General features: G+C 47.0%; 1 pseudogene; it reads right to left on the bottom strand.

Moving 5' to 3' along the window:
* Nucleotides 1–12,825: 12,825 nt before the first annotated feature.
* LOC140207829 (probable G-protein coupled receptor 139) lies at nucleotides 12,826–15,497 on the bottom strand (annotated as a pseudogene).
* Nucleotides 15,498–16,265: the final 768 nt, after the last annotated feature.

Below are 16,265 nucleotides of genomic sequence, written 5' to 3'. Positions count from 1 at the left end.
ACCGTTCCGTCCCACGACCTCACTTCGGAAAATCGGACCATCAGGCCGTTCTCCTCCTCCCGGCTTACAAACAGAAACTGAAGCGGGAGGTCACGGTGTCAAAAGTAGTGTCACATTGGACGGAGGAAACGGATGAGGTCCTCCGTGACTGTTTTGAATTGGTGGACTGGTTAGTATACAAGGACTCGGCAGCTAACCTCGATGAGTATGCCTCAGCTGTCACGGACTTTATTTGGAAATGCACGGGGGACTGTGTGTCTCGCAAGATGATCCGGGTATTCCCTAACCGGAAACCTTGGATGAATTATGAGGTCAAGTCTCTTTTAAAGGCTGGAGCTGCGGCTTTTAGGTCCGGGGATACCAGTCGCTACACAGAATCCAGGCGTGAACCCCGGAAAGCCATTAAGGGCGCCAAGAGGCAATATCGAGCCAAGTTGGAAGCCCAGGCTAACCAGAGGGATGCCAGTAGACTATGGCAGGGTCTAAGTGAGATCACTGGGTGCAAAGAAAAGGCTGGGAATATCAATAACTGCGGCACTTCTCTTCCTGACGAACTTAACCTATTCTACACAAGATTCGAACAGAAGAGGAGCGTCCAGCTCCCTCCGGATGAACCGGACCTGGTGACATCGAGATTCATCGTCACTCAGGAGGACGTTAGAAGGGCCTTCCTGAAGATAAATCCAAGGAAGGCGACGGGCCCAGATGGCGTCCCAGGATGGGTTTTCCGGGCCTGAGCAAGCGAGCTAGCTGGAGTGTTTGCTGACATCTTCAACGGCTCCTTGCTTCAGTCTAAGATCCCCTCGTGTTTTAAGAAGGCAACGATAATCCCAGTGCCGAAGAAGAGCAAGGTGGCGTGCCTGAATCACTATCGACCTGTGGCTCTGACATCAATTGCTATGAAGTGCTTCGAGAGATTGGTTATGGCACACATCAACCACAGCCTACCGGTCAACCTCGACGCTTTGTAATTCGCCTACTGGAGCAACAGGTCAACGGCAGATGCCATCTCTCTGGCCCTACATTCCTCCTTACAACACCTGGACAATAAAGACGCTTACGTAAGACTCCTTTTCATTGACTACAGCTCTGCTTTTGATACCATCATTCCAAATAAACTGATTCCTAAGCTCCGGAACCTGGGCCTTAGCACTCAGATCTGCAGCTGGATCTTCAACTTCCTCACAGACAGGACCCAGGCTCTAAAAATAGGGGACAAACTACTCAGCCCCCTGCTGTACTCACTGTACACCCATGATTGTGTAGCCAAGTTTCCTTCACACTCAATATATAAGTTTGCTGATGACACAACAATTGTAGGCTGTATCTCGGGTAATGACGAGTTTGAGTACAGAGAGGAAATTAAGAACCTGGTGGCATGGTGCGAAGACAATAACCTATCCCTCAATGTCAGCAAGACGAAGGAATTGGTTGTTGACTTCAGAAAGAGTAGCGGACTGAACGACCCAATTTACATTGGTGGTGCGCAAGTGGAACAGGTCAAAAGCTTTAAGTTCCTCGGTGTCAATATCACAAATGACCCGACTTGGTCCAACCAAGCAGAGTCCACTGCCAAGAAGGCCCACCAGCACCTTTACTTCCTGAGAAAACTAAAGAAATTTGGCCTGTCCCCTAAAACCCTCATTAATTTTTATAGATGCACCGTAGAAAGCATTGTTCTAGGGTGCATCACAACCTGGTATGGAAGTTGTCTGGTCCAAGACCGGAAGAAGCTGCAGAAGATCGTGAACACGGTGCAGCACATCACACAAACCAATCTTCCATTCGTGGACTCACTTTACACCGCACGCTGTCGGAGCAGTGCTGACAGGATAATCAAGGACACAACCCACCCAGCCAACACACTTTTCATCCCTCTTCCCTCTGGGAGAAGGTTCAGGAGCTTGAAGACTCGTACGGCCAGATTTGGGAACAGCTTCTTTCCAAATGTCATAAGACTGCTGAATGGATCCTGACCCAGCTCTGGGCCGTACCCTCCAAATATACAGACCTGCCTCTCAGTTTTTTTGCACTACCTTACTTCCCATTTTTCTATTTTCTATTTATGACTTATAATTTAAATTTTTTATATTTACTAATTTTAACTATTTTTAATATTTAATATTTGTAATCCAGGGAGTGTGAAGCGTAGAATCAAATATTGCTGTGATGATTGTATGTTCTAGTACCAACTGTTTGGCAACGATGAAGTATAAAGTATAAAAGTATAATTGTCCACCATTGAGAACATCTACCATAAACGCTGCCTGGGCAGGGCGAAATGCATTATCAAGGATGCATCTCACCTTAACCATGGACTTTTTACTCTCCTCTCATCCAGTAGGTGCTACAGGAGCCTCCGCTCCCACACCAGCAGGCACAGGAAGAGCTTCTTCCCTGAGGCTGTGACCCTGCTGAACCTCACATCACAACACTAAGCAGTATTGCATCCGTATTGTATTGTCTCAGTACTTTTATATTTGTGTGCTGTAGTACTTACTTTTTATTCTCAGTTATTTTGTAAATAACACTATTCTTTGCATTTCCTGTCAGATGCTAACTGCATTTCATTGGCTTTGTATCTGTACTTGGCACAATGACAATAAAGTTGTATCTAATCTAATCTAAAAAAAAAGCAAAGGAGCTGATTGTGGATGACAGGAGGAATGGAGACAGGCTAACCCCTATTGACATCAATGGATCTGGGGTTGAGAGGGTGAACAGCTTTAAGCTCCTCAGCATAAACATCACCGAGGATCTCACATGGTCTCTGCATACCGGCTGTGTTGTGAAAAAAGCACAACAGCACCTTGCTCACCTCAGACGGCTGAAGAAGTTTGGGATGGGCCCCAAATCCTAAGAACTTTCTACAGGGACACAATAGAGAACATCCTGACCGGCTGCATCACTGCCTGGTATGGGAACTGTACTTCCCTTAATCGCAGGAACCTGCAGAGAGTGGTGCGGACAGCCCAGCACATCTGTAGATGTGAACTTCCCACTATTCAGGACATTTACAGAGACAGGTGTGTAGACAATAGACAATAGGTGCAGGAGTAGGCCATTCAGCCCTTCGAGCCAGCACCACCATTCACTGTGATCATGGCTGATCATCCACAATCAGTACCCTCCTCCTGCCTTCTCCCCATATCCCTTCACTCCGTTATCTTCAAGAGCTCTATCTAACTCTTTTTTGGAAGAATCCAGAGAATCAGCCTCCACTGCCTTCTGAGGCAGAGCAATCCACAGAACCACAACCCTCTGTGTGAGAAAGGGCCCAAAGGATATTGGGCCCCAATTCACCACAACCACAAACTGTTCCTGCTGCTACCATCCAGGAAACGGTACCACAGCGAAAGGACCAACAGGCTCCAGGAAATCATCTTCCACCAGGCCATCAGACTGATTAATTCATGCTGATACAATTGCATTTATATGTTATATTGACTGTCCTATGTACAAATTATTTATCATAAATTACTATAAATTACACATTGCACATTCAGACAGAGACGTAACGTAAAGATTTCTACTCCTCATGTATATGAAGGATGTATGTAATAAAGTCAATTCAATTCACCCTCTCCACTATCTGTCCTGTCTGGCTCCCATTCCCCCTACAATTTATTTTAACCACATCACCCCTCTCCCCACACTAGCACTAGTGAGCCTTACCACTGGGATATTAGTCCCCACTTGTTCTGTTCCCCAAACTAACAAATCCCCTATCACCCCTTTGACTTTCCTCTGTCAGTAATCCCCCCAACAGTTTCTAAAGTGGATACACCTGTTGTTGTGCGGGATGGACACAAGATTACTCTGCGATGGCTATTTAACCTCACTCCCCTTCCTGACTCACACCCAGTTTCCTGTGTCCTGCACCTTGGGTGTAACTCACCTCTCTTCATGTCACATGGAGGTAGAACAAAGGTGATTTTCTCAACAGCTGATGTAAAAGATTTTGTTCCCTCAGAGGGAAATGGAAATAAATCAGAAAGCGGACATTTACTTTGGGTGTATCTCACTTTACTTCATGTCATATCAATCACCCACCCCAACTCCTGGATGATCCGGAATTCATCCATTTCAAGTTTCAACTCGTTAAAGTGCAGGGTTACAAGCTGCAGCTGGATGTACATCCTGTAGGTGAGGGCATCAGGGACACTGGAGGTCTCCCCACCTTCCCACCAATGTCCCCTCTACTTTATAATGACCAGTGTGCACATAAAGCTTTTACTATGCATTTTTTTTAACTCAGTGACAACATGGGTCGAGTATACTTTAAGTAGAGAGGTATTCATTTTAACAGCTAGCAAATCACTGTCAATAAGAACTTTGATGTCCTCTGGGTTTGATGAAGTTCATCTGCACTCTCACACAACCTGTACAGTAGGCCTGCAGCAGGTAATGAAGGATTTTCTCTCCACAGCTGTTCCACACCATCCATATGCGATTTGCTTGCTAAATGACACTTAAAAAGGTCAGATTTCCAAATATCACTCCACTTCTTCCCACTTGCAAATTCTCCAGTAACTTTTACATCACCACAATACACACAGGTAACACCAGTTTCTGTGTTGTACATAAATATTTCCCCTGAACCCTCCCCCAGGTGACTGACGGTGGTGAACTCAGTGATGGCAATGCCAATGAATATGAAGGGAAGGGCAGTAGTCTGTCTCATTGGAGTCTGGCACGTTTGTGATGTGAAAGCTACTTGTTGCCCAGGGCAAAGGTGTTTGATATCATTATGTACCCAGAGAGAGTGGGACAAAACATGTTCTCACGGGTAGAAAGTCCAGAACAAGAGGGGGTGGAACAAGTAACAGACACAAAATGCTGGGGGAACTCAGCAGGCCAGGCAGCATCTATGGAAAAGAGTACTAATGCTGAGTTCCTCCAGCAATTTGTGTGTGTTGCTCGGATTTCCAGCATCTGCAGATTTTCTCTTGTTTGTGACTGGAGGCAGAACAAAGGTGATTTTCACAACAGCTGATGTAAAAGATTTTGTTCCCTTTCTCCGAGTTCCCGATCCTTGCATTTAGACAGCTGGAGCTCAGCTCTGTCTGAGAGACCCATCGGTTCCCATTCCCTCATCAGCCGGAAGCTCCCCGGGGCCCGTGTACGGATGGTGGGGCTGAGAGAGAGGGAAGAGAGCAGGACTGTCCCGGGATTGCGGGTCACGGAGTCCGGAGTCACAGCAACTACCCGAAGTCGGTGTTGAAAATTCTCGCCCAAGATACTCGCTCACCTGCGTCCGCTCCTGCTGCCGTTATCCCGAGGCCTTTTGTGTACTGTGCGCATGCGTGATATCCGGGAACCGCAACAATCCTGACGCCTGCGCATTTGATCGGTGCTTCCGCGATGGCGAAATTTTTTAACGCAGCGCTTTATGGGTAATCACGATACCATTAAGTGTATTTGCAAGCACCGGTTTCATGTCCGTACCTCAGTTTTTTTGTGTGTGTATCGAAAATTCAGTATCTATTTTAACGCAGATGCAGATATGAAACACAAGAGATTCTGCAGCTGCTGGAAATACAGACACGTAAACACAAAATGCAGGAGGAAATCTCCAGTTCAGGCAACAACTAAGCAGAGGAGTACACAGTCTAGGAATGCTGAAGGGGCTCGGCCTAAAAACGTTGTCTATTTATTCCTCTCCACATTTGCTGCCTGATCTGTCGATTTCCACCAGTAAATTGCGGAAATTAACCACCATTTTTCTATGAACCACTTTCCAAATGTTTCTGATCTTTCATTTGTAGCCACATCCCGCTGGTCTGATTCCTCTTCTTCCTCCTCCTTGTAAACTTTAGGTCCCATCTCTTTCTGGAGTCCCAAAGCCCTGACTCAGGCTGGCAACTCGTTGGTTTCTGACTCTACTCCATCGAAGATTCACTCGCTAGTCTGCTGTCAGACTTTAGAGGCGCATTGCAACAACCCGGCTGCCTGAGGCATAGACCTTTGAAATGAGTGAAAGTGACCCAAAACGTTGAAAAGAGTGGTGAAGAAGGAGTTTAAACACCTTAGTCCGGAGCCCTGGGGAACGTCAAAACCACAGTGTGCTCATCGTCTTATTCAGCCTGGAGAAAATCATGCAGGTGATTAGAGGCATTGGTCTTGTGAATAGCCAGAAACTTTTTCCCAGGGCTGAAATGTTTAACACGAGGGAGAATAGTTTTAAGCTGCTTGGAAGTAGGTACAGAGGAGATGTCAGAGCTGAGTTTTTTTAAACACAGTGGTGTGTGTATGAAACCCACTGCCAGCGACGGTGGTAGAGGCGGATACAATTGGTACATGGAGCTTAGAAAAATAGAGAGCTATGTGGTAGGTTTCTTGAGTTGGTTACATGGTCGGTACAACACTGTGGGCCGAAGGGCCTGTAATGCGGCGTAGATTTATGTGATTCTATGGAATTGAAGCGAAATCTCTTCTCCCACGGAGTGGTGACTAGTTATAGACTGTCATCACAGGGCGAGTGAGAGGGGAGCGGCAATGATAGGGCAGTGACAGAAACATGGGCAGGGACCGGATAGACTGAGTGACCTCTCTAGTGTACGTTGTGAGTTCTGCTGAGACAGTAAGTACCTGCGACACGGGATTTGATACAGAACTGATTTATCTTTCACAGATCCACAATATTAAACACCAGTCTAGTTTGAGGCTAACATCAGCAGAACAGACTCCTCCAATGCTCAGTGACCAGGGTTCAGTCCTGGGTGAGATGAGCAGCCGCAAGAACTGCAGATTCTGACAGTAACAGTCAGCTGCCTTCAGTCACCGTGATGGTTAAACATTTAACACAGAGCTGATTTGAACTTCCTCCCTGATGTGATATTACTGGTGTTGCAGCAGCTGGGATGATTGAGTAAAACTCTTTACTCACTCCGGACAGAAATGTGGCCTCTATTTATTGTGAACTCACCGGAGCATCACAAGGTGGGTTAACTGAATGAGTCTCTTCGCACACACGGAGCAGGTGAACGGCCGCTTCCCAGGGCGAAGCTGTTGGTGTATCTGGGATGTCCCACTGAATCCCTTCCAAAATGAGAGCCAGTGAATGACATCACACTGCAATCAACGTCATGGCAATGTATCCAATCAGATCACGGACATGGACACGTGACCGGGCTCTCCTTGTAGCGAGTGGGGCGCCGTCTCCTCCAGCATCTCCGTCTCCACATTCAAGGATCGGCGGCATTCAAGCGCTGGTGAACTGACAGATACAGCGGGACTAACGTGCTGTTGTGTTTGAGATTCGCATACAGAAATCCTTTGCCTTTTCTACCTGTTAATAGTTTACAAAGCACGTCAAGTGGGTGAAGGACATTTCAGCTGGGATAATTTTAGTCTCCGTGGTGACGTCTAATAGAAACTCTGTCGCAGCTCAAAACAGTTTGGAGGAACAACACCTCATCCTCTAAATGGCCACAGTTCAGGCATTCGGACACAATATTAAACTCTCCTCAAAACAAAGGAAAAAAAAATCAAACACCAGATGTGCACTGAGAGAAATATCGCGCAAACAGCTACAGTGCACGAGCGTGCACGGCCACGAGACAGTCGTCACTGTTGTCTCGGTTCAGCGCAGAGACGAGTAAACCTGAGAGGGGTTCAGGGGAGCGAGGGAGTGACGGACGCGCTGACGTGTGTCGGGAGGGGAGGGGATGACGGAGAGTGGGAACTGTATAGAGGAGTAAGGGGTTGTCGGAGACGGCGAGGGCGTACGGGAGGAGGGGGTGCCGGAGGCGGGGGATTGTTTGTAGGGATGGGAGGGTGCGACAGATAGGCTAAAGTGTATAGCGAGTGGAGGGGTGACGGAGGCTCTGAACTGGAAACGGGAGAGAGGAGTTCACAGAGGCTGATTGCGGCGCAGGGCAGGTAGGGGTGACAGAGTTGGGGAGGGCTGCGGAGGCGGGTGGAGGGAATGCAAAGTGGTGTAGAGTTGGTAGAAATGGCGGAGAGGGGCGAAGGAATGTCCATCTCTCACCGATTTTCCTTCCCTCTCTGCTCCAGAGGTCGATAAAGGATACACACACAAGTACTTCCAACCTGAAATGTTTGTTGCGCTTTGTGGAGACCCGCTGCTGACTCGCATTGAAAGGAAATGACACGGGGAACAATTGTCTAGTTCGATAACTCTGCATCCTATCCCAGAGAATCCTCCGCAGTAATGTGCATATCCCTGACGTGAGGTGGGTCCTTATGTTCCAGGATCATCCACCCGGCTTCTTCAATGCTATAATAACTTTTATCACTGGCTTTCTGGGGCATTGTTTGTGGTTAGAGAGAACACAAATGCATTGCTGAAGTCCCCAGTAGTGTTATCTGCTGGATCTCTCAGTAACGTGCAGTGTAGCCCCCCAGGCTCTGGAAGGTTATCCACCTTAATGCTCTTTAAGAGACAGGGCACGATCTCCTTACTGGTGCGGTACAAATTTAAAAGGCATTTTCGATACGTACAAGATACTGAAAGTTTAGTCACAGACTTTTCCAGTCGGGAAAATACCTTTCAGCCCAGCTGCCAAAGCGATTGAGATGTACTTTCAGCTGATTCCTTTTTTCAGAGGAGATGGGTGAGACGTCGGCAGACGAAGCGAGTTTAGCTAGTCACCTGGTCCGCATAGATGGGCTCGGCTGAAGGGCCCGTGTGAACGTTAAAAGGGAAGGATCTCGTCCGAAATATCGAATCTATATATCTCAATAAATCCTGGCTGACCTGCTAAGTTTCTTGACATCAACCGAGATGCAACACAAAGCGTCATAGGAAGTCACTCCAGCCTGTGGCCATCAAACTTTACAACTCCTCCCTTGGAGGGTCAGACATCCTGAGCCAATAGGCTTGTCCTGGACGTATTTCCTGCATAAATAATTTACATATTACTATTTAACTATTTATGGTTTTATTACTATTTATTATTTATGGTGCAACTGTAACGAAAACTAATTTCCCCCGGGATCAATATAGGTATGAATATGACTATGGCTATGAATATGACTATTATGCATTCTGTTCTGGTTAGCATTCGGTAGAAAAGATGTTTTGCGCTGGAAGACTGCAGAGGAGATTCACCGGGATTGCTGGGTAGATGTCATGGGGTGAGATTGGGTTGTGTTGATGTCTGGTGTTAATCTACAGAGGGACCTTGGGATCCAGTTCACAGCTCCCTGACAGTGGCTGCACAGGATAATGGGATGGTAAAGAAGGCGTATGGCCTGTTTGCTTTCAGTAGTCGCGGCACTGAGTTCCAGTGTCAGGGAGTTATGTTGCAGTTTTATAAATCTCTCCTTTAATCACATTTGGCCTATTGCATTCTATTAGAGGAAAATGAGGATGCTTTGGACGGTTAGTAGAGAGGCTTAACAGGATGCTGCCTGGATAAGTGGAGACTGGGTAACCTAGGGTTGTTTTCCCTGAAGCAGCGGAGACTGTGAAAGGCCACACAGAAGAGTCTGGGAACATGGGATGCACAGACAGAGCGGGCAGACGGCATCTATTTTCCCTGAAGGAAGAGGGCATGCATTTAAAGTGAAAGGGGGAAACCGCATCACATACAAGAGAAAATCTGCAGGTGCTGGAAATTCAAAACAACACACACACACACACACACACAGTGCTGGAGGGACTCAACAGGCCGGGCAGCATCTATCGAAAAAATAAAAGTGCAGTCGACGTTTCTGGTCGAGACTCCTTTACTCCTTTTGCGCACTATCTATCTATCTATCTATTTATTTATTTATTTATTTAATTTCGTGTCATTTAGCATCACTTCCATCCTCTCCTGCTGTAATAAAACAACTTATGCAAGCCAGTGATGTTAACGCTGACTCAGAATGTTTAAACGAGATGTCCTTTACAAGTTTTTTTTTCCTTCTTATTGTGGCGGGTGTCTGGAAGGATTGCCGAATGTGATGGTGGAGGCCGATTCGATGAAGGTTATCAGATACCACATGAATGTGTAATAATGGAAGGATGTGCACCTTCTGCAGGCAGAAGGAACTGGTGTAGTTAGTCATGAACTTGTCAGTTCGGTTGGTTCAGAGTAACGCAGTGGGCAGGAGGGCCTGTTCCCGTTCTATACTTTTCCATGCAGGCGACACCACGGCTGTGCGGTGCGTGGCCAAATGGTTAGGGAGTTGGGCTCACGATCTGAAGGTGTTGTGTCTGTGAGGAAGGCACTTAACCACACACTGCTCCAGTCCAGCTAGCTGAAAATGGGTACCGGCAAATGCTGGGGGTTAACCTGGTGATAGACTGGTGTCCTATCCGGTGGGGAGGGGGGGGGGTAGTACTCGTACTGTCAGTCGCTTCACGCCACAGAAACCGGCGTAAGCACCGGCCTGATGGGGCACAAGGCTCGGGACAGACTTTAATTTTAACTTTTAACACCACAGCTGCAGTACTGTGTGCATCTCTGGTCGCCCGACTCTGGTAGGACGTGATTAATCTAGAAAGGCGCAGAAATAATTCACGAATTTGGTTGCCGGGATCGGAGGACCCGAGTCAAAAGGAGACTGTACAGTGACTGTGCAATGATCCCAACACCGGGGTCGATGCAGCACCGATTCTGCCCTCCGGCACCACAGGCCCGGCGGGCAGATTCAATTGTAGGTGACGTTAATGGTGGCAAATGGCACAACTGGTCCGTAATTGAAGCGGTGTGACGTAATTCACAAACACCGTCATTGAGTTGTTGTGCTCGCAATAAAAGGTGGTGCGTGTCGTAATGACCAGAGTGAAAGGGGATTACGACAAAATCTTGCGAACTCACAGTATATGTGCTCTGATCTCAAAATTTGTACCCGTCCCTGCAGACCTACAGTAGTGATTGCAAAATTAAGAAAAATACATGTGAATTGCCTCCCCTCCCTGAACTCCAGCCACACAGTGACTGTGGGTAGAACTTACCAACAGGATGGGTCACTGTAGTGGAGCTGTATTATAGACTCCAGTAGTCAGCGGGAACCTGAACTCTCACCGTCCAGCTTCCCAGAACCTATGGCAACTTTAATCGTTTCCATCTGGTTGTCTCTCAATGTCCGAAGTTCCAAGCAATAAATACCCAGACTGGACAAACTCTTCCGATAACTCAGACACCCTAGTCATGGCATATTCCTCGAAAATCTTTTCTGCTGCTTCCAGTTTAACCGCGTTCCGCTCTTTTCCAGTCTCTCTCTCTCTCTCTCTCTCTCTCTCTCTCACACACACACACACACACACACAAACACACACACACACACACACACACACACACACACACACACACACACACATACAAACACACACACACACACATACACACATACACACACACATACACACACAAACACACACACATACAAACACACAAACACACACACACACAAACACACACACACACACATACAAACACACACACACACACACACACACACACACACACACACACATACAAACACACACACACACACACACACACACACACACATACAAACACACACACAAACACACACACAAACACATACAAACACACACACACACACACACATACAAACACACACACACACACACACACACACACACACACATACGCACACACACACACACACACACAAACACACACACACACACACACACATACAAACACACACACACACACACACACACACACAAACACACACACACACACACACACATACAAACACACACACACACACACACACACACAAACACACACACACACACACACACACACACACACACACATATATATATATATATATATATATAGACACTACAATATCGCACTTCTCCAAATCTCACCAACATCACACGTGCTCCACTCTCGTTTCATCACGAGAATGTAAGGGGAATAGTTTTTTGGTTTCCTCGTAATGGAAGGAAAGGTCTGTACTTTTTATTAAGCACATAACGCGAACGGGGCGCGTTTTATTCGCAAAATCTTACGAACTCACGGTAAATGTTCACTGATCCCAGAATTTATACTCGCCCCTTCAATCCCGCAATCGTTTTGTTCCCATTAAGAGGTGGTGCCTGACATAATGACGAGACTGTAAGAGGATTGATATTCTTTTCCTCGTAATTCAGCTGAAGGTTTGAAACTTTTACAAAGCCATTAGAACGACTCGGGCGCGGTTTATTCACAAAATACTGCGAACTCATAGTAAATGTGCACTGATACCGCTAATGGGACCCGGCATTGCAGCCACCGAAAATGCACGTGAATTGCTTCTAATCCCTCAGCTCCAGCCACACAGTGACTGTGGGTAGAACTTACCAACAGGTTAGGTCACTTTCGTGGAGCTGTATTTAGTGGTCCAGTAATAAGCGGGAACATGAACTGTCGCCGTCGAGCTTCACTGAATCTATGGTAATTTTAATCATATCCATTTGGTTGCCTGTCACTCTCCGAAGTTCTAAGAAACTGACGAAACTCTTCCTATAACACAGCCCCCTAGTCATGCCAACATTCTCGAAAATCTTTTCTGCAGTCCTCCCAGTTTAACCACATGCAGCTCTTTTTCAGTCTCTCTCTCCCTCTGTCTCTCTCTCTCTCTCTCCCTCTCTCCCCCCCTCACACACACACAATCTCTCCCAATGTCACCAAACCCACGCGTGCCGCGCTCTCGTTTCATCACCTCATTCAGCCACTCTCTCACGTCTCCCCCTCGCAACCGCGTTCCTGTCTCCCTACCTCCCGCTCCCCTCGCCTCCTATTATGGCCCACAACTCCGCTGTTGGTAATATCCCGGAGCTGCCGATCGGTAGGACAATCTGGCCGGGAATAACACCTAGGATCGGGCGGTGAATCTGGGTTGTGCCTAGGACTCGGCTTTATTAATGACCTGTCGCAACAAGATGATCGGATATTTCACCGCGCTGATCACCTGCTCCCTAAATTTCGACTGAGTCACCGCGTAAATGAATGTGTTCGTGCAGCAGTTGAAATCCTTCAGCACAACCCCGACGAGGTGAAAGATCCATTTGGAATCATTGAAATACATGAATCCTATTCCTTTGATCTCATAATATATGAAATTGACAAGGCACGTCATCCACAGGAGGATGAAGCTGCCGGAGAGGGTGAAGATTAAAACCGCAGACCTCCTCCGGCTCTCCATCTCCGGGTTACTGCTGTTCTCGCTCTTGGTTTGACCCCGCAGTGCCTTACGGACCCGACTCGCCACTAAAATGTACCTGACTGTCAGAGCGTTGAACAACAGAATCAGAACGAAAGAGATGAACGGATTTAATACTGTGTCGCGCCAATCGTATGCTACTCATCCGGGGTCAGTGTAAGGATTATCCATGAGTTTACAGAACCACGGTGCATTGTTGATTATCTCTCTGGGCTCCCAGAGGAAGTAGCGGGGACAAACAACAGGAATTATGCAGATGCTGGAAATTCAAGCAACACACATCAAAGTTGCTGGTGAACGCAGCAGGCGAGGCAGCATCTCTAGGAAGAGGTACAGTCGACGTTCAGGCCGAGAAGGGTCTGAAACGTTGACTGTACCTCTTCTTAGAGATGCTGCCTGGCCTGCTGCGTTCACCAGCAACTTTGTTGGAAGTAGCGGGGAACGTTTTTCAGAAAGGACAGCACGCCGGTTGTTGTTACAACCACAGCCGCAGTTTTCCCGGAGCAATATTTTGTTTTCAGCTTCTGGTAACAAATGGCAACAAACCGGTCAAAGGTGAAAGTGACGGTGAACCAGACAGAACAGTATGTGGCTGTAAACCTCAGTACCTCGATAACTCTGCACACAGGGGTAATGCTTAGAAAATTCCACGGAATGTAGTAATCTGAGACTTGACGCAAAAGGACGTCGGTGACAACAGTCAGTAGATCCGCCGCTGCCATGGCCACCAGGTAACGGGTGGCGCAGGAACAGAGGCCGCACTTTCCCCGGGACAGGATCGCAATCGCCAATGAATTCACTGCAGGGAGAGAGAAGAGAGGAGGTACTGGGCATCATTAAACACTTTCTTTGGGAATGGATACAGGTTTCGGTTTCAACCAAAAGTCAGGAGTGCTAGAGACGGTGAACAGCTCCTCATCTAACACCAAACACAGGTCATGCTGTCTCTGAACTGCCTTCCTCACTGTGGGTAATCGTCAGGAGCAACAACGATATGTGCTAATCCAGATTCCAGTTCCTGATGGGAGCGGTTTCACTGATTTAACAGTGACTGACCAGGCCTCTGGAATCTCATCAGCTGACCGGGCCGAAGAGGGATCCAGAGCGAAGCAACACACACAAAGTGCCGGAGAAATGCGGCAGCTTAAGCAGCGATCATGGAGTTGAACAAACACTGAAATAGTTCCGGACGGGTCTCAGAGCGAAAGGAGGAACAACTTAGTAAATGGATGCCGGAGTGCTTCATTAATGGATTAGTTCTACAGCGCAGTTCAATTCGGTAACACTCGTCAGGAGATCTGTGGGCACTGGTTCAGGTGATCAGACCCATTTTTTAACCAACAGTCAGTGAAATCCAACTGTGACAGTCTTCACAAGGAGGAATGAATCACAGGACCAGGTTTTCATACTGATCAATTGCACAGAAACTGTGAACTTCACAATGTAAAACCCTTCCTCCCTGTCTCACTGTCACGGAGCGCTTCCCGTACCCAAGACTGGGACAAATCCGGAGACGGTCCCAATAAATCCCTTCTAGTCACCCCTTCCCGGAGAGCTGCCTGTACCCAGTACTGATACAACACTAGGCAAAATCCCACTGAATCCCTCCGGACACCCTTTCGCGGACAACTTCTTGTCCAAAACATCAGGAAGCTCCAGACGAGGTCGCATCAAAACCCTCCTCGTCACGTCTTCCTATAGAGATACCTGTCTCTGGCACTGGTGCAACTCTTGGCACGGTCCCACTAAACGTCCACTTGTCACACCTTCCTGCAGAGGGGCCTTTCCCCAGCACTAATACAACTGTGGGCAATGTCCTACTGAATCCCTCCCAGTTACCCTTCCAAGAGAGCTGTCTGTATCCAGAACTGGGCCAGCTGTCATCAAAGGACCATGTGTTTACTCTGATAAATAATTCATCAGCAGTCAACACCACAGAGTATAAATAACTCTGTCAGTCAGACATTCCAGTGGCGCTGCCCGTCCCCAGCTCTAGTACCACTCTGGTCAACGTGCCATTGAATGCAAGTGCAAAGTTCGAGTCGATTCTGTGAGTTGGAGGAGATACAGAGGTTTTATTTGACAGAATGGATATCACAGAGGAAATTTGTACAATAATCATCAATTTGGAGAGTTGTAAAATGATCATAAGCAGGTTCACACCGGTTAGAACACAGAAATACCAAACAGGAAATGCTCTGCTCACTCACCGGGAACGCCAATGACGGTAATCAACACTCTCAATATTTCCTGCACACTCCTATACTTATCCAGCATTGTTGACATTGCCTCTGTCGAGTCATTTGTCGCTCTGTGCCACAGGCGATCTCTCGGAATGAAACATTGAGGCAGAACATGTATGAGGTTTTAATACCATTTAGCTACTCCACAGGGACAGATTTCAGAAGATGTAATAATAAAGATTTTTAAATTATTTACAAACCGATTACATCAGTCAAGTGCAATCCCTGAGGTGAGAGTTTGTGATTATTTTAGTGAATTAATTGCGAAACTGAAAACAATTTTGTTTGAAACACCATCAGACCCAACTCTCCACCGCATCTTTTGACAGTGCGACTTTTCTCCATCGATTGAGCAGATCCACTCAGAGTAAAGCAGCCATTCCACTCTGAATTTCCACCAATTGTAATCACAGCTCATCCCACTGTAACCTTATCTCCCAATCCCGATTACGAGCAACTATCCTCAGCTTGTTTGTGTGAAGTGTACCAAACAGTCTCCTAGGTCAAAAACATGTTCAGCACCATTGAGAGAAATATCTCGTCTAAGAAAAGAACCGTGCTGCATGTTGTTTGTCTTACTCCTACATAGTACAGAGGAAGGAGCAGCACAGGAACAGACCTTTTGGCCCACAGTGTCTGTACCAACCATGACATCACATTAAACAGATCCCACTTCTCAACACACGATCAGTCTCCTGCATTCCCTGCCTGACCCATCCTCACAGCAGTGACCTTGAGCTCCTGCGTTCTCTGTTTTCAGAAGTTTTTGACCATTTGTTTGAACTAGATGGACTCAGGAAAATTGTCTAAGCCTTCAAAAGAGTCGTGAATTACAATGCGCTTCCACTCTAAAATGAACCATTTGTCAGACTGAAAATA

Source organism: Mobula birostris, chromosome 13 (assembly GCF_030028105.1).
Source record: "Mobula birostris isolate sMobBir1 chromosome 13, sMobBir1.hap1, whole genome shotgun sequence".
Classification (NCBI taxonomy): Eukaryota; Metazoa; Chordata; class Chondrichthyes; order Myliobatiformes; family Myliobatidae; genus Mobula; species Mobula birostris.
This window is presented reverse-complemented; position numbering and strand designations above follow the sequence as displayed.